At 42.4% G+C, this 26,369-nt stretch overlaps 1 protein-coding gene across 1 annotated transcript in view; it reads right to left on the minus strand.

The window, feature by feature from the left end:
* TMCC3 (transmembrane and coiled-coil domain family 3) overlaps positions 1-26,369 on the minus strand; it is a 147,821-nt gene that overhangs the window by 120,581 nt on the left and 871 nt on the right. The gene's annotated exons all lie outside the window — the stretch shown is intronic.

Consider the following 26,369-nt stretch of genomic DNA (forward strand, 5'->3'; position numbering starts at 1 on the left):
AAAAATTTGTGGCTGTCAACACCCAAGAGATACGTGAACTACAAGGGAAACACAGCTGAAGTCCTACCTGCGCGTGTTGCACACCAGATACGGCAATGCTCTTTCCTTCCCCTCTCCTATTATAGCATTTCTAATACAGCGTGTTTGGCTGTATTAAGGTATACAGTATAGCAAAAGCTATTTCTGAACTCTCACATCTATGCACACACAGTGGTAATAACACAAGACTGTAGTAACTGGGGAAATTTCGATATGACAGTTTTCTAAAGGAAAATTATTTCCTTGAGTTCTGCATGAAGGAGAGGACCCTGCTCAAAAGTCTCAAACCTGCATTTGAAGCACTCATGGGAGACCAAAGCAGGCATTCAAAACCCCACTAAGCTTTACCTTTGATGATGAAATGCAATTTTGGATGCTTATTTAAAATTAGGTTTAATTGATTCAGATGTCACTTGCAAGTCAGCTTCTGGCCTAAGTGCTCACCAAAAGGAAATGAAACCATGAACACAATGTGAAGAGCTGAAAATAAACACACGGTGATGGAACTAACACACTTAATTCACGGACACTGCACATCTTGGTTTTCTTAGATGGCCTCTGCTTAAGGATGTCAACCAAAGACTCTTCAGAAATCCAGGGACAATTCTCAAAAAATCCAGCTCTGGATGCTTGATCCTGAAGGACTCTGAGAGACTTCACCTGTCACAGAACCCCCTAAAATTTGTCTGTTGGGTCTCTGACAAGAGAAGCATGTGCCTGTGCTAGCTTTTGCTGTTGGAGGGAATTAATAAAAAGAGTTACCACTCCTATAGCGTTTTATGACAGCGGTAAGTGAAAAACTGATTCATATTGCTCTTTTTTCCCCCAGAAGGTTATTTGGTTCTGTTACAAAGTAAATACAAACACTTTCTGAATTCCTAGCAAATAAAAAATTCAAAGTATTCTCAACTTCCACGAAATCATTCAGTATTGTTTTAAACTTCTAATTTTACTTAAAATTTAAAAAATTATGATTTTTATAAAAAAACAAAGATACTTTGTCTTTTCAGAACAAAAAAAAAATCTGACTAATATCTCATACATATGGGATATGATACTGCCACCAAATCTGCTTTTTCTCTTAGGGAAAAATCTGTTGCACTTTCTATTTTTAAAGATTTGACACACTTAGTATTTTTCTGAAGGAATTATCTAAGGTAAAGTGGCATCAGATAACCCCAGGCAGCACTGACCCTCAGCAATACTGCCTGAACTGATGTGCACTCCTGGTCTTATGGGGAAGGATGCCAGTCCCCCACACAGTCCCCTTCCCTTCTGTTTCCCTGAACTTATGTTTGTATTTGGCCTTGTGGTGTGGACTGATAATGTTGCATATCTTGTAAAACTAGTTCCTGCACTTGTAAATACAAATAATATTTCACCTACGATAAAAAAACATGCTGAGGTACACACTGCAACTTTATTTTCTTCCTGGTCTTTTGTATTGAATGCTGGGCTGTATCTTCAGGGGTTTGAGTCTTCACTTCTAGATCATTTGATATAACAAACCTAATAAACAGGCATAAGATAAACACACAAATGGAAGCTAATCACTTTATTATTTAAAAAGGGCTATTTAGGCCATACATAGTAAAGAGCTTCAGCTCTTTAATAATATGCCTCAGCTACTCTCAGCCACCACTTGGGAAAGAAACATTGTGTTAAAGAAAGGCAAAGATCACATTTATGGTTTGATTTTTACTTGCCATAGTTGCAGCAACTCTTAAATTTATCAGAGTACAAGATGCTACCAAAGAATAGCGTGGTTTGAAACCTGTCTGGTTTTCAGTGTGTTTTGTGTCATTGATGGCCATTTTTATTGCCACTTTCAGAGCTTCCTTTTTCTTCTTCACCAAACCACTCCTAAAAATATTGCAACAGGAACAAGTGAGTCCTTTTAAAACCATGCTAAGCATATCACTACAAGATGTATTTTTAAATCAGCTGCTGTCCTCCTCAAAATGAAGTATTTGCTGTGAACTATTCTAAGGTGTAAGACAGCAAATGGTATTTTGACTTGCATTTCATAGGGCTTTCCCAACTCTAATGAGTGCAGCCTCCCAGCCCTCCTTCAAGGATGGTGGCTGTGCCCTCTCCCACTGCAGAGGAAGAGGGACTGTGAAACCCTGAGTGCCTTAGGGGTCACGGAGGAAGTTTGGTGTAAGGCTCACCTCAGCTCGTGGCCCTCTCAGCTGTCAGATCAACCTCCTGAGCCAAATCGAGCAATCACTTCTCCCTGAACAGACTGGTCACGGCTGCCGCCCGTAGCAAAATCCTTCAGACAAAATGAAAAATGGAGGGAAAGGAAGGAATCTTCCACACCTTTCTAGCCCTCTTCTAGCTCTTCACCTTCTCAAGATCTTAAAATCTTTGATTATCAATGGTAAACAAGGTCATCAATCAACCCCTCCCCTCGAGCCAGCCAGTGGTTAACCAGCAGCACCCAACTGGGCACTGCACCAGCCAGTTCTACTTGTGACTTGCTGCTGCTACCATGCAACAGAAGCTCAATTCAGCAGGATCCTCCTCCTTCCAGAGCGTGCAGAAACCTTGCTAGCTATAAGAAAGAATAGGTTGAAATGAAAATAGATGCCCACCTGTGACTCAAACAAACAAACAAAAAATCAAAAGGCTCAGATCCTGAGCTGGCACTGCCGTCCGTAGTGCAGGAAAAAAACATTTAGCAATGTACGTATTGCAGAGTTGTTTCTTCCTGAATCACATCACATCCACATGTATTCTGAGCAATCTGTTGCTAGGTGCTGATTTATTTGATAGCTTAGTAGACTTTGAACATTTTTCCAGAAAGGAATGTTGGACCTGAAGGTTTTGTTGTTATTTTGTTCAAATGAAGCAACAGCAGCTGAAAAACCTTGCGTGACTCCTCAGCAGAGGTAGGATAAAAACAGTCTCTGTTTGCATTGTGGAAGACCTTGAAATCAGATCAAACAGTAACTGTGAGGCATCTTCTTTTGAACTGCAGGAGCAGGTGTAAAGTATTATTTAATCTTACGGTCTTAAGGTGAGATTAGATCCACAACTTGGAGAGTCTGGTTCAGAAACAACCCTAATCAACAGATCTTTCACAAGGCGTATACTGTTCAACATCAAATAAAGCTTTGAACTGGGTGATCTTGGGAGATTTATTCTCTCGTACTTTTGGTCCTGTAATTTTGCATCAGCAAAGTGAAACTCAAATGATTTGTTTTAGTCTTAGCTAAATGTAAACAGATACTCTCCCATTTCTGAGATTGTTTTTCATTTAAGGATATCAAAATACATTGCAGAGTCCATTAGATGGCATTCTGTCTTGCAAGGGAGGGGGAGCAAATGATGCACAGAAAACTGCAGTGACTCCCCCTGGAAGTCACGAAGCAGTAACATTTAGAAAAGACCCAGTGCAAGCCCTTGTGCCTTCCTTACCAGGCTGCTCTGCAGACTGGACACTGTCATGACTCCGGAGCACTGGCCCCTCTTCGGGGTCTAAAGACAAGACCTGGGGAATATGTTTCTTTTCACAGAGGCTTGCAGCTGGTGAGACTACGTGCAAGCTAAGGTTTAACAAATCCTCCTGAAAGCTGTTCATACTGGTGTCCTCTCACTGCCCTGGGCAGCCAGCATTCCCCTGAATGCCTCCTTCCCAGCCATGGGGGTGGTGGGGCATGGCAGTGGAGGAGCCCATTGGAAATTAATTCAGCATGTGCACCTCAGCAGGGGAGCCCCACGCTGATGGACCAAGCTGCGCGGCATGGTAGGTGCTGGAGGCATGCGGCACGCGTGCTCTGTGCGTGGCCCTCTGCGCCCAGGGCTGGTGGGCATTGACAACCACCCACACAGCTTCAGCTTTCCCCACGGCTGGCTGCGATGCAGGCTCAGCGGTGGCAGATCCTAGGTATGGTCTCCAGCAAGTGAGATCTGAACATCAGAATAAAACAGGGCCCAAATTTTCACTAAACACTGGGAAAAACACTGAATGGCCTCAAACCTCAGTGCCTCTTGCGGCTGGTAAGGAGATGAATCTGCATTTCTTAGTCACACAGCCTTGGTATTGGAGCTCTCGACGTGGATCTGAACAGACAGTAACTAAAACTGCCATAAGTATACAATAAAACTCCACTGCTAAATCTAGAGGACAACACTGCATTTCCTCATAAGAACCTCTGTTTTATTCTGTGCCACTGGCTAAGTCTTTGAGCAAGAATAAACCAAATATTTCCTACCTTACCAATTTCAAGGCCAAAGCTATACAGTTACAGCTCACTTGCACTTTAGCTCTTCTGAAAAGGAGATGGTTACAGTGAATGAAGTTACTTTCTAGTCTCCCTTTATAAACACAACACACAGGTTTCTCAGTCTGTGCATCCTTGTTGTGTCAAAAAAATGTAATTTTGTTATTTTTACAAAATTTTAAAAAGTAGGAATTAACAAGTTTGTGGCATTTTTATTCACATCTCTCTGAATATTACCATCCACCCCTGAAAATGAGCTCACTAAGTGCCCATAAGCAACATGGTGAGCCCAGGCAAGCTAGATACATGGCAAGAGCCTGAGCAAGTGAATTTTTCTGGAAGACAAAATGCAGCACCTGCCTGAACTGACTGTATCTGCTAGAGGCATAACTGCCCCCCTCCATGACTTTCCCAGTATTCCAGCTCCATTTCAAAGCCCCCATAGCTGCTGAAAACACTGTCCTGGCGAAGTGAAGGCAGTGGTCTCTTCTGGCAGTCTACACACAGATCTGAACTTTATTTTTCCCTCTAAGTATGTTAAACCTTACACAGACCTATATGTCTGCTAGCTGTAGTGTTCACAGAAAAGCACATGCAGTAAGTCTGTCTCCTGAAGGTCCACGAGGAACCTGCACATAAGAACACCATGAGCTGTTGTCCCTCATAAGTGGTTAATCCAAAACCACATTAGAAATGGCAGAAAAAAATTACTCCATTTGACTTCTGTGGCTCTTTGGTTAACCAAGGTCTTACTGCAATTACATCTCTGCACATAATGCATAATACATCTCTATACACCTGTAGAAACTAGAAAGTTACATTACAGTCTCACCTCACAGATTAGTTTCCATATAAAATTACATCTCTTAATCAGAGGGGAGGCAATAACTTTCAGAACAGGTGTAGCAGAAGGACTCATATGTCGTACCTTGCATGGAGATCCTGCTGATTTACCAGTTTCAAAACTCTATCTAATAATTTGGTCCTTTGAAAGGCATTGGTGAAGCTAGGACCTAGGGGTGGCCCCAGAGCCCACTGAAGTCACTGGGTACCTCATGGCTTTCTGTAAGCTTTGGATTTAGAGTGCAACATCTGTACAAAACCTAAACCTCAGAAAACTGAGTGTAAAAGAACAAATGGTACTGATCACATCAGCAGATGCAGACCTTGCGGCAGCTTAGTGTCATTTTGTATACAAGAAATTTAGGATACAGGACAAGACAGGCTCGGTTTCTGAAATGAGATGGAGTTAACCTGTCTCTTGCAGGAAGCCTAGCTCCTAGTATGATCTCTCATAAATAATCAATCCCTTTTTCGCTTGCAGTGCTGTGTTGGAAGGATGCAACAGAGCAGGAGGCTGGAAGCTCAACTACCCAAAGCTCTTCATCCTAATGCACTCCAGCTGAGCATGGCAGGGCCTTGAAGAAAGAGGAAACCAAGTGGAGAGCATTCAACCAGAAGCATTTACTGCAGAACTCAGAAAAACAAACTGGAAGACAAAGCATTATATTGCATTTTAGACCCTAAGCCTGCCACTCCCACTTCACAGGCTGAGCGTCCCACCCAGATTCACACTGACATCACACACTGACCCTTGCAGCAAGATCCACGCAAGCACGAAGTCCTACGTAACATTAATTACCCCGTGCCCTTTAGCAGCACTACTTTCTCCGTACAACTTGTAGCATCCACAATAATTTCCTGGGGATACACCACAAGGTGTAACTCTGAAACAAAATGCCCTCACATGAGAAGCATGTATAGCGCATCATTCTCTGCGTTGCATGCTTGATCACTTTGTACACATTCTTTATACATCTTTGAGGTAAAAATGGTGAGAAAAGCAGCCTAATTCTTTTGATACAGATAAAATTTTCCAAAACTCAATCCTCTGTTAAAAGTGTGAAAAAATGCAAAGGTTTCAAATGCATTAGAAAGTAAACAGCATAAAAATAAACCATGAGTATTTACTGGTGGTGCAATTAGAAGCTGATCAGAGTGTAAGTGTCACAAATGACAATGCTCTGACAGATGTAAAAAACACTAGTAAGACATGGCATGCTTTTCAGTCTCATCTTCCACAAAGCTGAGAGATTTTCTAACACAGAGAAATAAAACGATATTCAGCTACATATACAGTGGTCAGATTTTGTACACAAGTGTAAGCAAACCTTCAAGGCTGACAATCGGAGATGCTGTAGACCTGCGGCTACTGTTGGAGGCAAGTAAATATCAGCCCATCTTTAAATCTGGCCATGAATACCACTGAGAGGGTTGGAAAACTAGTGTATTGCCACTTCATGCCTGAAACCATAGTTAGACGCCAGGGAACATTAAAACAAACAACAGTGACAAAAGACTACTCTTTCTGAGGTAAGAAAAGTAGGGAGAGGTGGGAAAGATAGAAGAAAACCACCAGAAGACTCTTTGTAGAAGAGCACTCACCAGCAATGCCTTGCTGACAACATGAGTTTCACTACAACTATGAGCCCTCCTGAACTTGGGACCTTGTACAGCCTCAGAAACTGCATCTTCAGAAGCAAACTAAAACCCACTTTTTCTACTCATATAATCCTGAATCCTTTCTAGATGTTTTATTTCATATAGGAAAACCTGGCATTAAAGAACCTGGCAGAATCTTTGAAAAGCTTCTTTCTTTGTCTCTCAAATTCAGCAATGTAATATTGAAGGTAATAAATATTTTATAAAAGTAACCTTCTGTCTCCATAAAATGTGTTTATAAAAAAAAAAGTCAAACCAGTAACTCCTGTCTCAAAAATATGTATAACAAAATAGATTTACACACTTAAAATGCTAACAAGTCAAAGGAGATTTTAAGACAAATCTCTTAACAATTATTCCATTAATGCCACATTTTTAATGAGAATAGACTCATTTTTTGAAAGTCAACCTTTTTCCTAAAACTTAAACCCTTTTCTTACAAAGAGCGGGAGGAGTAAAACCATTCCATTCACCTAATGCCGGGTGAGAGTGCATATAAAAGCAAACATACGTGTTGCTGAACATGATCAGAACTATACACCTGTGAGTCACAGGGTCCTGTATGGCTGAGAAAGGTTCCTGCTTATGTCAAGAGAAGCCTGTTGAGCAGGGAGGTCTGGCATCTAGCCCCCGCAATCTGGGAGCACGGAGCTCTGACATCTGGCCCTTGCAATCGGCATACCAGGTTGTCACAGCAGGCTACGCATGGTCACAGGAGTGTTTAGCTATTTCAGAATTTTGTGTGACCTACTGTATGTGTCTAAAGTCACCTGAATCTCACTGAAATGACTTACCAGAAACTGCTCCAGCATGGCAGTTACTTAATTCCCCATATATATATAATTCTGATATCCAGTAGTTTGTGTGACACTAATAAATCCATCATGCATTGGAATAAGAATACATTCCATGTACAGATGATGCTGTTGAATGATTATATAGAGGGCACAGAGAAACATAGTAAGTTCCCTGTCGGTGAGTTCTCTCATTTAGGATAAATCTTTTTTTATAACACATACAATCACTGTTTGATATATATATATAAAAAAAGCTTTATTACAATGAAAGGGAAATATTGACTATACAGAAATAATATCAAGCAAAAGAGTAAATCATAGACAGGCCTGCCAAACCAGTACCACGTATTAAAGTTGCTATGGATGCCCTGAGGCAGAACAGCGCAGTTTTTTCAAAGTGATTTGGAAATACACGATTCAAAATACATTGCAAAATTGTTCCAAGATGTGCTCGCCCTCAGCTGATGGAATTGCTGCTGGCATTGAAATTGCTGTCAGAAAAGCTGTAACTGTCGATTCCCAAGAACCTGACCCAAGTCTGTGAGTCTCATAATTTTCATCTTACATTATTTTTTATTTCCATACTTTTGACTTGGTTAATTAGCCTGGTTCCCTATGGAAATCAGATTTCCAGAATCAGTCTGTGTATATGTCTGTAATAAATTTCTAATGTTTATTTCAGACTAATCAGGCAGATACTGGAGATCTCAAATATGATGAGCTCTCCGTGTATTTTGTAGAACCGGAGTGAGGGAACGCCAAGGTTTTGATTTTGTTGGCCAGATCAGTCAAATGAGGCAGCCTGCATGTAGCTGTCAAAATATTTGGCAGAAGAAAGGCTGTATGAGAAAGGATAGAAATTTTATAAGATACATGGTGAGAACAGGAAATGGTAGTATAATTTAATTTGTAAAAGTCTACGAATGAAAAGGCTCAAGACCACAGGAAACTGAGTTTCTACAGTATTCCCTGTAGCCACAGGACTTAACATATATTCCTTTGTGAAGAAGCTAAATTCATAGCAGCAGCTATATTTAAGCTAATACTAATGACGAGGTTTTCACTGCTAAGCTTTACTGTCTTCCACAATACATGGGACTGCTGATAGAATCTGAGGGAATTTCACAGTTATGCTGAGCTCACCAACTCTGCACAAAGCTCAGTAAAGCTGCTGTGTAGTGTCTATGTGCCTAAAAGGAAGAAGAAAGGGCTACTAAGTATGAATAAACTAGTCCAACAGAAGGAGTCGAAGCCTGGCTAATGGCTCCTATTTTATTTTAACCCCATGGCAACCGGTGGCAGCTCAACACTGAGAACAGCAGTGATGACGGTTGTGTAAACTGCAGAGCAGCAGTGCGGTAACAGCTAAAAACTAGTTTCAGCTGCTCCTGCCACATCCACCCCTGTGCCACTTCCTACCCCAGTTCATAAGTAATTTCCCCAAGAAATGGATTTCCTCTGCATTTGACAGGTTAGTGAAGAATCCCATTTTCCTTAATTTCACTTCTGGGATGTATGCATTGCAGTTGTTGGAAGAAACCGCTACTTTTAAACCTAGCATTTGATTAAAGTCCCCCCAGGACTTTTCTCCTGTAATTCAATGACCCTTCTTTCACAGTCTAACCAGAATTATTTGCAAACTGTTACGGCTACTGAGGACAATAGAGGTCTCCAAGCTGCACCAGTAGCTGTAATTAACACATGAGCATACATCAATATGTAATTGACTTCTCAGGAACTTCAGTGCAGCCACACAACCAAGCAGCTCTGACAATCTTTTGGCATGCAAGCAGCAGCTAATCCTGCCAGAAACTGGAAAAAGAGGAGGAAGAGACCGAAACCAATTTCCTCTGCAAGGACTTTTCTAAGATCGTCTTCCCTGGTGCCGGGTCACATTCAGGCCCATGAAACCCATTCTGCTTAGGGGTCAGGGATCTAGGTGAGCAACAGTGCTGCAAAACTTCAAAGCCTTTCCTCCTGCTCTTGGCCAGTCAGTGATTATTTACCATGGCATGAACGACAGCACTGCAGGGGTAGGTACGATGAGTATGTGCTGCAGCTATCAAGATTATAGATGGTGACATGGGGCTGGAGTGCAACACCTCAGGAGAAATGGGAGCCCTGGACAGTAATTGCATGTGCACCTCTGCAAGCAGTCTTGGGAGGGAAGGACTTGGGGCAGGATTTTTTGCCCATGTGAGCAATGCGATGGTTAATTGTACAGAGGGAACGGCTTTTCTTTGAGAAGCAGGCCAATAATTGCATTGTTTCTCTGCAATTAGTCCTGATAGTGATAGGTATAGGCCATCACTGATCCCTGTGATCAGAAACACAGAAGGTGACCATTTAAGAAAGTTAGAGCGCCCAGCCAGATACACACGGTGTTTTGGATGAGCGGGAAGCCGCATATTCTATTCTGAAATGAACCATAGGGTGGCACTGCTTTGAAACATTACCTCCGAGTATTTTCCATGGCATTTTCTATACTCTACAAGAACACACAGAGTTCCCACAGAAATCAAGTGAATAAAGTGATCCAACAGAAACCTCAGTGATATAGTGAGGATTAACATCGTTGGCATATGTACTTTGACATATTTACTCTTAAATTGCTAAGTTTTGTGCTGAAAAGTTAAATGTCTCAGATACTTTTTCTCAAGCACTGCACCGCCTATTTCAAAATGTATGATTTTGTGTGTAACACACCTCCGCTTTGTACAACCGATTGTCCTCTAACATGTAGTACCATAAAGATTCTGCTCTTTTTCTGTGCCACATTAACAGCCAACAAAGACATTCTAAGAAGTCATTTTCTGTTTCGCATGTAATGGGCAGGACAAGACTGGCAGAGAGTTTGGGAAAGCAGGCTTTGCAAGCAGAGTCACAGGAAATTAATAGTGGTTATGGTAAAATGAACTAGAGAGATCCCCTGTGACTTACTGATTTGCTGTTGTAAAACAACACGGTACAGCTGGCACCACTTTAAAAGAACAGCAAAAGGGACCTAAAGACAGCTATAAGAAGGCAGGAGATCATGACAGTCTGGGAGAGAATAGTGCAAGACTGATACTTAACAAATCTTCTCGAATGCAAAGACAGGGACCTGACTGAATTTCCAAATATCCTATGCATTCACAGAGAATGCGATGCTGGCTGTGTGTCAGTGTGCAGTGCCACTTACTCATAGCACAAGGAAAAGAAATGGGTCAGAAGATAAATGCTCACCGACTGAAGGACCTTCTGCAGGGTCATCATGTAAGGGGTCCAACTGATCTGAAAATAGCAAGGCCATGAGTTCAGGTGCCCCTTGATCTTCTGTCTCCTGCACTGCAAAGAACTCCTCAGCTTTCAGGCAGCCCTTTACTATGAACTGTAGAGCTCAGTACAAGGTCCTAAACCGCTGTTATTTTTGCAGTCTCTACCACAAAGTACGGCTTGCCCAGCTACCACATGCTGTGCAGAAGAACACATTAGGGACACAGCAGAACTAACTGAGCCTGGTCTTAGATATTTTCTTTCTCACGGTACTTTTGGTCTAGTATTACAACCCAATAGTGACCTTGCACTGGCACCCTTTCAGCCAGTGGATTAAAGTGTTCAAAAAGCCAGTGGAAGAATGGACGGGCCACAGACCCCTTTCCAAGTGCACTGCACAGCGGAATAACAAAGCAGGGTCAGCTACAGACTGAATTCAGGATGTGCAATTGCCAGTGAATTGACCCAGGCTGCATCTCAACAGACAAACAACATCCATTCATTCATGCATCTGTCTGTTTGGATTCATCTATTCATTCTGCCTGTGGAGCAGAAGACACACTCGTACACAGTCTGGCAGAATGCAAAGCAGTCAAGTAAAACAGCTGGAGAGCCACCAAAATGGTCCACCCATAACAACATGAGTATGTCCTTATTTACTATAAACTTACTGGTACTTCAAACAGGGGAATATGCTAATCCACACCAAGAATGTAAACAGATCTCTTCAGAGCATAGTGACTCAAGATGATTTTGGGATATCTCTACCACTCTGGCAAGGTAAGGTGAAGCTTACTTTTGCTGGAGTTGTCTGAAAAACCCTGAATGCATTTAAAAACCAAAAGGCAGCAATAGTGGGAGGCAGAAAGATGGAGGAACTTGTGAACATCAGCATGCAGAGTTAATAAGATTCTATCAGTAAGACTCATATGATGAGTTTTAGTCTTTTTTTTTCCTCTTTGGAGCATCCAAGATTGTCTTTATTTCAAATATCACCATAGGAGCAGTAATTAATTCAAATGAAGTGGGATTTACTCTAAATGAGCAAGAAAAATATTCTAAAACATTCTGAGCTCCAAACCTTAACAAAATTTTAAAAAAGGATTTATCTTTAAAATACAACTTTCAGAGAAAATTAAGTCTACTAATATTTTTTTTGAGTCAGCAAATACACTGTGTAAAAATAGCACATTGGCTCTCTTTGAGAAGCAGGCTTTCAAATTCTTCTTTTCTGTCCTGAGTAATAGGTAACTGAGGACTACCAGTGTCAGTGAGAAGCACTTGGAGCTACTTGGCTCTTACAGATCTTTTTGATCTGGATACTAATAGCAGTTACTGAAGTGAAGCCCAAACATTAAATACTATTAAGGTCTTTGAATCCAGTACAGAAGCACTTCAATTATCCAAGCCTTGTGTTATCCCAGATGAGGTCATGATTCTTAATGCTTATCATATTGAATATTCCTGCCATTTTCTGAAAGCTTGATTATCAAAATTATCCTTTGTCCCTTGTGGTGCATGGATAATTGAGGTTTACACATTTCCTGAAAAACAGGCTTTATACCTCATTAAACAGACCCATCTGTATTTCTACAGTGTAATTCCTGAACAAAATCTGTGCAGTTTACATGCCACAATAGGGCAGCATGATTATGCTAACTATAAGGCAAACTGGGCTTTAAGTCTGAAACTGCTAGAAACCCACAAATCAAGTGGCAGGGCTCCAGCTTTGGAAGCAGATTGATTTTCTGTGCTCTGAATAGGCACTCAAAATGGCACCATTTGTTACATTATTCAAGCTGTTCCGCTGAACAGCATTTTACTCATGTCTAACTTACACTGGCACCGATCATCAGTTGTTTTTAGTAGGAGTGAGAGTCCAGAAGGCAAATCATACACAGCTCAATTAGTTTAAACTAGTACTACAAAAATGTGACATGCAGATACTAATTCTTAGTCTGTTGTAGCAATGCAGGATACTTAAACAGAGCAAGCTCAGTGTATGAGTTCACATATCCCTTTTTTAATATACTGGTGATGGACTACGCAGAACTCCTCTGCATGAATTAATTCCCATGTGTTTACCTCAAATGCAGAAGTGCACAACAGTACCGAGGCACCGGACTCACTCATCACCCTTAGTAGTATCTCCCTGGCATTCTTAAAAGGGGAAACAAAACCCACGAGACGCACAATCAAAGTCTAGGGGGAAATCGCTTTACCAATCAATCAGCCCACCTTCTTGGGAAAAGCCCATGGAGAGCATAGGGAGGTTCGCAACTGCCAAAGCATCACCGAAGCCTAGTTCCTGGTCAGCACTATGTCCCACCAGCTAACAGAAAAATTCTTAAAATACAGCATTAGCGAAATGTGGGACATCAGCTTCTGCTCTGTTTTTAGGAAGACAGGTTTAGAGGTGATACATCAATCTAATCCAGCTCATTCAGTACATTGTGTCACTCTTTCATACCTCATTATCCAAAAAGCATCCTAGCAGTATAAGACACCTGAGAGAGACCTGTACACGAAGCCCTTGTCACAGGGCAACGCCATGCAAAGGCACTGGCGCGGGGGGGGGCTGGGGGCGGGGGGGGGGGGCTTTCAGCAAAGAAGTGTGATTCAGTGAAAGGAGAGGGTGAAGAAAACATCTGGCACCACGGATTTCTGCAGAGCAGCACTGAGAGCTGGAGAAGGGGACAACTGAGTAGCGGTGAGGGAACCAGGGAAAACTACACAAGCATCACATAGCAGGAGACAGGGACCAAGGAGAATGCAAGCCAGAGCTGCAGAGCATGCCAGGGAAGTCTGAAACGATGCAGCACTGGTGGATGGACCACAAAAGGACAGCAGTACAATCGAGGGCAGAAGGCAACATTTGTGGGAAGGCCTCCTTTGGAAGCAGAGCAGAAAGGAGGTGCCTGCAGAAAATAAAGAGGCTATCATGGAGCAACCCAAGGCACAGGAAAAACGGCCTTTACAGCTTTTGAAACAATGTTACTGCGAGCACATGAACCCAGTCAGCTTTTCTGTGACCAAGTCACCGTGACAGGCTGTAGAGCTCAGAGTATGCGGGTTGCAATGGGCATTAGAATCAGCAGGGATACAGCTGGTGAGCTCTATGCCACTTGAAATGCCTCAGAAGGGTTGTTTCATGGATATTTCTGTATGCAGAAACTTAATTTGATCAGAAACATAATTATCTGTGTCCTAGTTCTTCACTATACCTAAGTATTTGTCTTACAAAACATTACTCCCAATGCATCTCTAGACTTATGCTATATATATATATATGTATATATAAAATCTTGAATGATGTTCAGTGACCACTGATCAGAAGACAGTGCTACCTGTGAAAGAAATACATGACAAATAATACTGAACAGGCTTTCATTTTTACCTTAGCTTTTTATTCATGAAAGAAGATCCTCCCCCAGAAAAGTGCTTTTATACAGCTAGAATTAGAATTTATACAGCTAGAAAGATTCAATTCGTCATACTGATTTCTACCCTATAGTGGTTAATGTACATCCACATGTGCTGCTTTTAACTATAAATCCACCTGAGGGAAGGCAGTCTCAGCTAAGGGTGCCTAGTTTAAGCTGAGTTTAGCTCTTTGCAGGATTAAGCCCTATGAAGCAGAAGTAGTCTGCAATACAGAGGAGGTCAGAGTAGAGTAATTCTCTAAGTGAGGCTGCAGATTATATCTCATGCGGCAGGTTGCCAAGGAGCTGCTAGGAGCAGAGAACAAATACAGATGGGAGGAGGTGGATGCAGCAAGGGTGGAATTACGCTGAAAAGGTTTTGGCTACAAAGGGTGATGATAACAGGCAACAGGAACAGACAAAGCTCAGGACCTACAGAGCCTAGGCAAGGATGCTCCAGCAGAACTAGCAGAAGGACCCCTGAAGATCCCAGCAGTGCCTCCTTCCCTAGCTGGAGTTTCACAGCCACAACAGACCTGTCAGGCATCTTCAGCCCTGAGCCACCTCCTTCAGCTGCTCACTCTCCTCCCATCCGCTGCCCGGGGACCCAAGCACCACTCCTCATATATTTTGGAGGTGCCGTCCGTTTCCCTTTCCTCCATCCTCTTTTTCAAATAGAGGTATGGGGAAGGAGAAACTGCATGAGAAAAGACTGAAATTGCTAAACAAGCTCTAATCTTAAATCCTATTAGAATGGAAAACCTTAGTATGCTCAGTAACAGATACAAAAACCTGACAGCTCTTCCCCGCAGAATCATTCAGCTATTTCAAAACTGCACTGGTTTCCCAAGCACTAGTTTAGGAACATTTCTTTATTCAGGAGAGCACTGATGCATGTAAAAGTGCATGCTTTTACAACGCAGTGTCTTAGAAAGACAAATTCTAGTTGTCTTGGCCAAGACAGTCCTCTAAAACTACTGGCTTTCCCCTTCGTTTCTTTGGTAAGCCTTACACAAGAAAATTTTATCTCTTGCCCTCTCATGTACCGTAGTTATAATACATATCTACATCACTTCATAGCGGTGTCATGAGGATTCGTTAATGCTTATATATACTGTGAAGATGAGAAGTCCTACAAGCAAGAAGATCCATCAAGGCAACTGGTTCTAATGCACACTTATCTCTGTGGTATCTCTCCCCTTCCAACACCCCTATTAGCATCTCTAAAGCTGTTTGCCAAAATCTGCCCTGTGGGACAGCCAAAGCTGACCTCTGGATAGGCTCAGGGGACTGAACCAAACACCAGGCCAAGTAAAGTTAACAATGCTGATCTCAAGCACAGCAAAAATTTTGAGAACACACATATACTTTCAAAACCCTGACAGCTGCAGTGCCAAGGAAGAAAAACACACTTATGAAATCAAAATGGGCTCCAGAAGCAAGGCACAAATGAACTGATTGTTATTAGCCTGGGGTAATTATTACTTTTTCCTCATTTTATTTGATGTCATTCTTCCCTCTGATTTAGTGATTCGTTGTCTTTTGTTTCTAAATTATATTCTGTTTAAATTTAGTTACCATAGAGAACAGTAAACCCAGCCTGAACACCTGGGCACTTGTTACAGGCAGGCTATTCTGGAGGTGGTTGTTCAGCACACCAGAACCAGCAATTAAAAACTGCCTCCAGTGTGCTCGGCTTTGCTGAGACTCATGACAACAGCCCTTGGTTCATCAGGCAGCTCCTCTTCCTCTCCCCTGTCCCACTCTATACATGGAGACCCAGGCCACACACAGTCCCTTGGCCCTGAAGCCATCAATAGTAGCTATCTGGTGGACTGCCCACCTTGCTCAGGTACAGACAGTCATTTCTCCTCTATCTCCATGGTGCTGCAGTCTGACAGTGACCCACATTCTCATTCAGATTCACTGGGGAATCACAACTGGGAAACCACAGCAAGCAGCACAGGCTCCAACAAACTTGAGCAACCAGCTCTCGAGGACATCTGAGGTGAGGCACCACCCAGACGGTCCAGATTCAGACTTCACGGTCCAGATTCAGACTTCACGTGTTTGCTCCCTGACCATCAGGATCTACCCTGGCCCCACCAGCCACGAACAAAGGAGGAACAAGCACCCTTTGCAAGTGCTAGTCACATGTATTCTTACAGTGGCATTGTTGTGGGAGTGCTTCCTACGCCTGGCTTGCCAAAGCACCAGCTTACCCTCTCTTGACAGTAGTTTTAAAACTGTACCCTAACCTCAGAGGCTCTAGCAAAAGAGTGCTAAGATCCGTGGCCAACCAGGCCTCCCACAGGCAGCCATTCCCCCCCTAGGCAGGGGCAGGCAGCAAGCGATACAGCCTGTCTGCGCTTGTCCTTGCCTTGCTGGGTGATGGGGCCCAGAAGAAAGGGGTCTGGGGTAGCAATGAGGAATTCCAAAGCTTTAAAGAACTGGTGAAGAGAATTTGGCCACTTGTTAGTCTGAATACTGAGTGGTTTTCCATGGGAGATTTTATATTATTTCTGTGATTCTAGGTAGGTATTTGCCTTTTTTTAATAAAAACATTCTGTCACCACCTGTCAGGAATAAATTCAGGCAAAGAAAACAAGACAATATTGAACTAGAAGGCAGGATCTTGCAAAACATCAGAGCTGATTCATCCTTTCCCATCCCTTCCCCCCCACACCCTACTCCAGGCACCATGCCAAGAATACATTAACTTAACCTGCCTCGGGATTTACATTAGATCACTATCCATGACCAGCGATTCAAAATTTCGTTTTTCTCCACCATTGCCGTATTTCTGTAAGAGACATACTGAATAAAAGTAACTTCATCATTCTCTAATTATTCCAAGTATTCCAATTTCCGTAGAGTCTGGCAGCAGAGGTGCCAAGTACAAAAGTCTTGACTACTCACTCCACCTCTACAATGGGTACGTCAGGCTATTAGGATATAAACCTGTTCTTTTTCTCCCAACATGTGTGAATTACCAAAGTATTACGTATGCAGATACACATTCTTGCTTGCTAAAGCGGCACTCCTGCTTTTTAGGATCTGAAAACAGCAGTTAGAAGAAGTCATCTGTTGTAAGGCTAAGTTTAAAAATCCTCTTGATTAAAAAAAGCTTTTTGAGCAATGATAAATGACTGTCAGGAAACTATGGCTTCTCTTATCACCCAAAGCTGGGGACATTTTATTCTGCATACATACCTCAACTCATTTTACATAGTTTCTGCAATGATGGCACCCAGGGTTACAGCCCAGAAAACTCTCTGGCTACACTTTTCCTTGATAATTAAAAAACCCAAACTTTATTAATGTAACATAGCACTTACCACTCTGCAGAAGGGCCTTTTTTCTGCTCCCTCCCCTCATCAAGGTAGTCTGTGCTCAGCTGCCTTCCCATGCAAGTGCTCTGCAAGCCACAAAAACCCAGTTTTCCCAGAGCAGCAGCTGACCTGGCAGCAGCAAGCGGCAGTGAAAGTAGCCCTTTCTGAAAAGTTTTCTTTGTGTTGCAAAGCAGTTCAGAAAAACAACTCTGTCTACCTGAGCTTTTCCTTGGCCTGAACAAGCATCCTCAAGGACTCACTGCTCCAGTGGGAACGGAATAGCAGGGGATGCCAGGTCATTCTGGCAGCAGAAGGAGAAAAGTCTCTGAGGCCGGACACAGCTTCTCAGCTGTAAAGCTGGGCATGGTTATATCTTTGCTGAGAGTAGATGCAAACAGCAAAAAGCTTAGAAAACTTGTCCCAGTTCTCCCTTACGAAAGGTCAGAAGTAATCTGCTTACTGAGAAGGCATCCCAAGTCTGTACAAACAGCCCTGCTCTCAACAACAAAAACCAAATTAGAATAGAATTTTAAAAAAATTTATTTTTTTAAAATAATGAAATAGCCCTGCAATCTAACTCTCAGGAAGACCTGAACAGACTGAATCTAAATGGTAAAAAGCAATGGAAAGGGTATCTCTTCAGGCTTCCTTTATACATTAAAAAAAAACAAGAAAAAGGACAAAAAACCCTCTTTATTTCTTAGCAAGTCAATATGTATCATACATCCATTTGCACTCATTAACTCAAGTAGGCCAGTAACAAAGGCTTGCCACTAGGGGATATGTCCTTTTGAAATGGTTAATGGAGTTTTAATTAATTGTGTTACCTGAAAATATATCTTGACAAAAGCAAGATAATTGAAATGCATTAAAAAGTGTGTTTATTCAGCTGCCCAGAAATAAGCTGAAAAAGACAAAAAGACAAAGAGAACATGTAACAGAACAGTTTTTAGAGCATCTGAAAAGGAAGAACTACTGGGAGACTGGCAAATTCAATTACTGGTATGAAAAATTATATGCTGGCAAATATCCAAGAACAACTAAAAAAAGAAAAAAAGAAAAAACAGATGTAAATACTAATTCATTTAGGAAAAAAGAGTAGAATATCTGAATAAAACTAGCAAGCATTAATACTATATTGCTGTTGGGAAAAAAATATATATTTTCCCCTTCTGGAAAAGATTTTTGACTTTCCATTGAGAATAAAGAGCTTTAAGCCGTTTTTTTCAACTAGAGGTTAGTTTTTCAGGGGAAAAAAATCAATATTTTCAGCAGAAATATCTTTTCTGTGGTGTTTTTTTCTTTTAAATCAGAACCTTATTTTCTATTAAAATCAGATTAGACGAAAATAATACAGGCCAGTGAAGCATATCCTTTTATGATGGTTTCTGGCATTCAAGGTCAGGCTCCACTACATTAAATACAATAGCTTAAGATCAATTGTTCAGAAGCAGGAAAACAGTGACCAGCGAGCCAGTGTCCTTATTTTATACGTCCTAAAGCCACATGAGATCTGTCAGGGCATGTACAGATGTTGTAGTAGGGCAGAAAAGAGCCCTAGCCACTTTTCACCTCACAACTACAGACTATCAAAGATTTTTGGAAGTCTTACTTAATCTTTAATGAAACAAAAGGTTTCTCCACCAACAACACGCTCAAGACAGACAGTAGCAGAAAAAGATCAAATAAATTTGCCAAAAAAATCCCATGTCAAGTTCAACAGCCCAGTGAAAACAGCATACCTGTTTAACCAAGCCCAAAGCCCAAGCCACTGACCCACACGACCTGTTTCAGAGGAGGCATCATCGTACCAAGGACTACAGGTCGGTGCCACTGACCCTCTGAAGATGGCAATTACTCCTCAGGCAGCAAGGAGGAGGTACATTGAATGCTTCGTGCTGTTTGCAAACTATCACAGAGGCTTCACAAAACGGTGCACAGACCAGAAAAGTGCAACCATTTCCAACTGAAAAACTATTAATATAGTTTTACAGGGGTTAACAGTTCACAGTCATCTGTGGGTCTGAAACGTTTGGCCTCCAAGTCCCACCACAAAGTACTCGAGATGCTACATCAGTTAGTTAGATATTATAACTTAAAGACACCTCAGTCATTATCAAGCTACACAGAATCTAATATCAAATGAACTGGTTGGTCCAGGAAATCCCAGATTTGCTCAGTCTCAGCTCAGTTATTTGGAAAAGGGGTGTTACTGTCTGATGCGCTGGGCGGACACACCAGCTACATCCTTACCCGAGAGGACTCGCTGCTTCTCTTAGGTGAAACAGGCGGCCATGGAGACCAAAACACAAACCATTGATGCCAATTTCTAAATGTACCTCTGCTAACCTCTGCTACACAGTAAAACAGCAGACTGAAGAAATCCATTTTTGCACTAATTGCTAACTACTGCAGAAAGGGCTGACAGGAAAAAATAGTCACACGTGGCTTACTTACCAGGAATTCATATCAAGGTGAACCTATTAACTCCATTTATTTCACTGCTCTGCCATACCCCAAACAATTGAAAGGAGAAACCCTTTGGAAATTGCAGTTTTATCACTGGGCAGACCTGGAAATCATCTTTGTTAAGAGAGGCAAAATTTCCCTCCTTTCCTCAGAGCCAAAAAGGTCAGTCAGCTCATCTGCCCCCTTTTTTTCCATGTCTGTTTGGGGATTTTTTTTCATATATATTTTTTAAAGCAAAGATTTTATTGTCTTCTCACCAGGACAACGTTCCAGCAGTGGGGAACATACAGAGGAAAAGGAAAAGGTATTAACTATCCTTTTTTGTGTCTGTTGTGCTAGAATCTGCTTCATCCTCACCTCAGAACATGAGGACAGGGAAATCTTGGTCCTGGCACAGGCAAGCTGTCAGGAAACATGCAACCAGCCACTCTGACCTATCATTGCCCTGAATGGGAGTCACAAACACAAGAAATGACTTAAAAAAGAAAATCCTTCTGGTTTTAGTTCAATGAAGCCAACCTGTTTAAGAGATTTTAATCTTCCTCCATTTGTTTTCCCACTGCTTTAATCTTAAGTATGCACACGTTCTCTGAGATGACATAAACTCATAAAACATTTCTCAGCTGACCTGCTCAATGAACAGTATGACTCTAACAGGGTCAATATCTCAGAAGCAACCTCGGGAGAAAAAAAAGCTCGGTTGTGTGGTGCTGGACTGTAAGAAGCATACTGGCTCTCATTAAATGCATGCCTGTATCTTGGCTGAAGCAGTGGCCAACACTGGATGCCTTGGGAAGACTCTCATGACCAGAATACTCGTGTAATGCTGCTCCCTGGAATACTTCCCAGCTGCTGGGGATCTGCAGGCCAAGGGCTTTCTGAGCCAGCGGTGTTAATTTTGTACTCAGGGACTTCTGAAGTATCCTTCTTGGATTTGCCCGCTTGTTTTTTGAATCCATGGAACTCATGCCCCCCACAATGCCCAATGGCAAGGAGCTGCACAGCTAAACAGGGAGCACATTGTTTTTCTCTGAACCTGGGGCCTGACAGTTTCATTTGATGGCTCCAGTTCTTCTGCTGACAGACAGTGAACGATCAGTCGCTCTAATTCTTCCTCCCCATGCCATTTTCACCTCGCTCTCCTCTCCGCTTATTGACAGAGGTGGCAGATAAAAATACCACCACTAAGAAAGACAGTTGAAAGCACATCAGCCATTTAAATCCCATTTTCAAAAGTGAACCCAGGGACTTCGATACATAAACCTCGCTGACTTTCTATTAGATTTTGGCTCCTTATTGCCCAACTTCAAATAATTTTACTCTAGAATCTTAAGAAAATAAATTTTAGGTCAGAGATTTTAAATAGATGGCAGATATATTTGAGACAGCCCATTGACATGTATTTATACCACAATGACACTTCCAACTTTAAGACCCCCAAAACTGCAGAATTACCAGCCTACCTTTTAAAATCTCTAGTCTGCATTGCAGAGCAGAATGAATTGCCCTTCCATCATCTATTGCCTGCCACAGCACACACCACCATGAGCCTGAAGCCTCGGCTTCATTGCCTTGGTCCCCTTTACTCCCTCGCTACCGTTTCAAGTCTTTTCAAGCACTGGGAAATTCCAGCCCTGTATTTCGGTCTGTATTTGCATCACAGGCACCACTGGCAGAGATGGATCCTGCTGCTAATCAGTTCAGTCACGAAAAAAATACAGCAGAAGCAGTGATGGGAAAGATGAACGCTTTAGCAAACAGGAGTGCTTGAGGTAAAGGCAGGAAATCCTCTTATCTTTAGTCCTTCAAAACCAATGCTGATACCCCAGCGAAATCCTCACTCAAACATCATGTAATCTTTTAGGCACTTAAACGCCTCCAGACACCTAAATTAACTAAAAATCCACTAAAACCCACTTAAACCTGCCCCAGTCACAGCCTGCCCAAGCTGTAGCTGAAATCTCCGACTGCCTGTCTGTCCTGTTTCTCCTGACAGTCAGAAGCCCCTGTTCAAAGCCCCACTCTGTTGTGTTTGGAGCAAGGATTTATTCAGTGCTCCCTCATGCTAGGGTGGCCTGCGTCTTACCCAGTTAAATTGTCTGCATGTTAGCTTGGCTAAATCTAATGTTTAAGTTATCTGTTGTCATGGATTTAATTGCTGACACATTTTATATTCCCCAAGGGTAGCCAAAATAGCTGAATAAAGAAAATCTCACTGTTACCTCAACCCTGAAATGTAGTCGTTGACTGACAGTGCTATGTAGTATTTGGAGACAATCTCCAGACAACTAAAAATACTAAAATGGCACTTCTTTTACCGCAGCAGAGCTATGGTGCCACCCATTCCCATTAGCCCAAGTTATTCCAGTATGTGCAGTTTTGCCCAACAAGTTGTAAAGACCAGACAATGACAACTTGGTTAAAAATAAAGCTTTCATTCCGCTCAAATATTTGGTGAATAAAATTTATAGCAAGATGCAGCACTGCTCTGTATCTGCCAAGGTATATATGTCCCTCCTAACTATCTTACGAACTGAACCGAGAATTACCAAGCAAGGCTGTGCCTTTTCCCTCCTCATTTGTACCTACAAGAGGAGCTACTGATTACTGAGCATCAGAGCCAAAAGACACCTAAGAACATTAAATGATATATAATACAAACAGAAATAATAAGCAATTTCATCTTTATTACACACTTTATTTAGCCCAGCCCGGATTTTCAGTATACACTGCCCATACTAATTTCTTCTTTTTGTTGTCCCTAAATGCTAATTTCTTGATGTTTTTGATTTCCATTCATTTCCAAGTGTGAGTACATCTTGCCTGAAGAAATAACGCCAGCAGTATTTGACATGTGAATTTGTTTTCCCTAGCGAAAATGAACAAGATACACAGAGCTGCTATTCAAAATTATAATAAAAGGAGATAAAAATGAGAAGTTATATATAATATGTACTTTAGTGATCTGGTAGAAGACTGTTGAGGCTGAATAAATTAGTTCCTAATATGGTCAATTAAGACAGGTAGGTCATGTAGCAAGAGAAGCCGAGAGAAACAAGTCCGAAGAGACAAGATTGCTGAGGTTTGGAGAACTGGCTTTCCATCCGTTGCCTGGAAATGTAGTCTCTCCTCTCTTAACTCTCTTACCGCCTTCCTGCAATGTCTAATAGACAGCTTGTCTCTATGAACTAGAACATCAATCTACTTTATTTGAATGACCGGGAAGAGGGAGGTATGTAAAAACAGGGAAAAACCTCAGGGATTTTCTTCCTGCTTATATATGCATTAGTGCTTTCTTACTAATAAGAAAATGAGTAAAAAGCGAGGGGCATATGGAAGAAAATAATCAGATCACCTGGAACAAAATCAAGTGGATCAACCCCAGCTGATGTTAGCTATACATCCAGGTGCAGCACCTAGATACTACACAATTACGTTCTTAAAATATGTACTCATACAAACAAGAAAGTACTTGGAAATGCCTATGTCACCTTTAACCGTTCTGACAGCTTGAAGAGGGAGGAAAAGCAGTGGTGGCCAGGAAACTGTGCATAGAGCCATTGTCTTTCTCCAACCTGAAAAGAGTGTGTAGAGACAAGAAAGGGAGGCGTGCTCTCTGGAAGGATGAAACTCCTGTAAAGCATCTCAAATAAGGCATTAGGATAATTGGGAAACCTCAACCTCACTAGCACTCAGAGGATTTTAGAAAGCACTCCCTTCATGAAGAACAAGTTGGACATACGTAGCTGGAGAGGCCAGAAGAAGGGCGAGGGGTGGCAGGCAGAGAGGTCTAAACTGCTCCCTGGCAGCAGCATTGGGTAAGAGCTGCTGAGCTAGGCTCCAGGTTCAGTAGAGAGCCCTGAAAGCAGCGGGCTAGCATCCTGCTACTGCCCATCCCTTCCCGTGGTGGTCTCTCTTCCATGCTGTACAGCTCTGATGCATACAGTGCCAACTTAGCCCCAGCCACTCTGCTTTCTTCCACAGACTACAGCGGGGACCTGAGGAACACATGGCGGGTCACCTGTCTAAGATGTGTCTCTGCACTGGTGAGCAAAAGTGCAAAGGAGGTTGCACAGAGCATCACTGTGTCACTCTTGAAGCCGCAGCACCTGCGTTCTACTGCTGGCTTCAGGTCACCACTCCCTGAAGGACTTCACCCTGCTTCAGTGACTAAAGCACAGGGAGCGGGCAGGCTCCCCACAGAGACGTCTCACCTGAGGAGCCAAGGGCTCAGCTTAGGAAAACCAAAGCCCACCTCACACACACAGCTCAGCAGCAGCTCCACCAAGACACTAACATTTCACTGATTCCACCCATCCTCACAGGTCCATTTTCTCCACATTAGAGTTGAAATTCAGTACACTCCCAAAAGAAAGGGCAAGGACATTATTTCATCTAGCTCTGGCAACAAAACCTAGGTTTCTACTATGCTTCTGAGACATCTGAAAATTCTTCTACTTACTGCTCCTTTACAAGCACAGATGGCACTGGAAAACTTGATCCAAATGGAAAGTGTGGATTTAACACTGAGCTGTTGACCCATACTAAACCCTGTGCAAGCATTTCAGCTTTCTATCTCTGTGGACAAGTCCTCTCCAGCTTAGTTTATTTTTGAAGCAATCAATGAAACATCAAGTGCATTTAGGGACAGCAAAGTCAGAGAGGTCCCCAGTGTTAGGCTTCCTTGTGTCAGCCATAAAATCACGTGACAGGCAGAACAATACAAAACTGGGCATTTCTCCCTATTTTATCTTCCCTTCCTGACAGATAAAAAAGCACAAAGGGGTTGCTAAGTCACAAATGGTAGAAAATCCTCTGGAAGAGCAGAGAATAAAGAGGAGACAATGTAATCGACACCGAGGTTTCACATGCCAGCCTAGAGAGCCACAGCATGAAATTAATTTTAACTGTTGGTTGCACACATGACTACTGTTTTTCCAAGACATGCTAAGGATCTGATCCATGAACTCAGAAGGAAGGTTGTACAATGCGATACCTAGAGTAGGATCTGGGCACTCATGATCCAAAATGAGGGCTGCAGTTTTGTTTCTTTTTATTTCTTGCTCCTTTTGCCTAAAAGGAGATTCCCTTTTTCATGACGGTCCATAATGCAGCCTTCATTAACTCTAAGGTGTTGCCTAAGAACTAGGGATTACAATTTTTACCATTTTTAAGCTGAAGTTATCTTAGTTTAACTTCTCTTGGCACCACTATAGTTCTCATGCAGCACAGAAATTTAGCACAGGTGGCCCATAATTCACAGTGAGGTCAGTCTGCAATGGACAGCTCATGCGTGTGCAACACAGAACAGGCTGCCAGCGTAGACGAACCCTCAAGCCCTGATTCAGCCCTTGGCCAGCAGCAGAAATAGTATGAAAAAGAAACGAGGCTCGAATACCTTGTATCCACAATCCCCGAGGTCATCTTGACCTTTAATAAACCCTCAATTTCAAATCTTGACCATCTCTGCACTCCCCCTCCTTGTAAGCAAAGGAGTATGACAGGCAGTGGAAGAAGGTACAATGCAAACGATGCATTTGTTCCACATAATTCACAATGCAAGGGTAGAATTAATCAGCTTTCTCTTACCCAGCCTGTCCAAACTGTATCATAACTACATAATAATTAACACTAACAGCATAAAATACTGCTCTGGGAATATTTGCAAAAACAGAATAGCAATGTCGGGCTTCAGGAGTCTGGCTATGCAGAGGGTTCGTCTCCAGAACAAAGGGAATTCCTAAATCACCTTGTTTGTTCTGTGTCACTTGGGCTCTGCCAAACCAAGCGCAGCCATCAGAGCCCAGATCAGTGGCTCAGAAGCACTGGAGAGGACCATGGACTCCAACCACCCCACTCACCACACAGCGAGGTTAGAGACTTCCCACGCCTTTTATCACAAATTTTGAGGGATGCCTGGCTACTCCAGTTGTCTGAGCTACTGTGCACTCAGGCTAGCAGACCTGAAGCTGTAACAACAGAATTTGGGAAGACATCACACAATGAGAGCAAGAGAAGAACAACAGCGGGACGAGAAGCCTGAGCAGTTATGTGACTCATTCTTTTTATAACACTCCTTCTCCACTGGCACTTCCCTGTTACAGCCAGTTTCAAGCAATGATAGGAAGCAGCCCAGGTGGACCTAGAAGGAAAGCTTGCCTTTTGGAAGGAGTACTGGAAATTGTGATAAGCACTGGAAGGTCTGTACGCACACCCTCTCAGGTCAGGGAAAGGACTCTACTGACTTTAACAGCCTTTGGTTGGGGATCCGAAGTGGGGTCCGGTGCCGCTGTGGGAAGGAGGGCTCTCCCCTCGGCTCAGACC

The sequence above is a fragment of the Falco cherrug genome, chromosome 5 (genome assembly GCF_023634085.1).
Source record: "Falco cherrug isolate bFalChe1 chromosome 5, bFalChe1.pri, whole genome shotgun sequence".
Taxonomy (NCBI): domain Eukaryota; kingdom Metazoa; phylum Chordata; class Aves; order Falconiformes; family Falconidae; genus Falco; species Falco cherrug.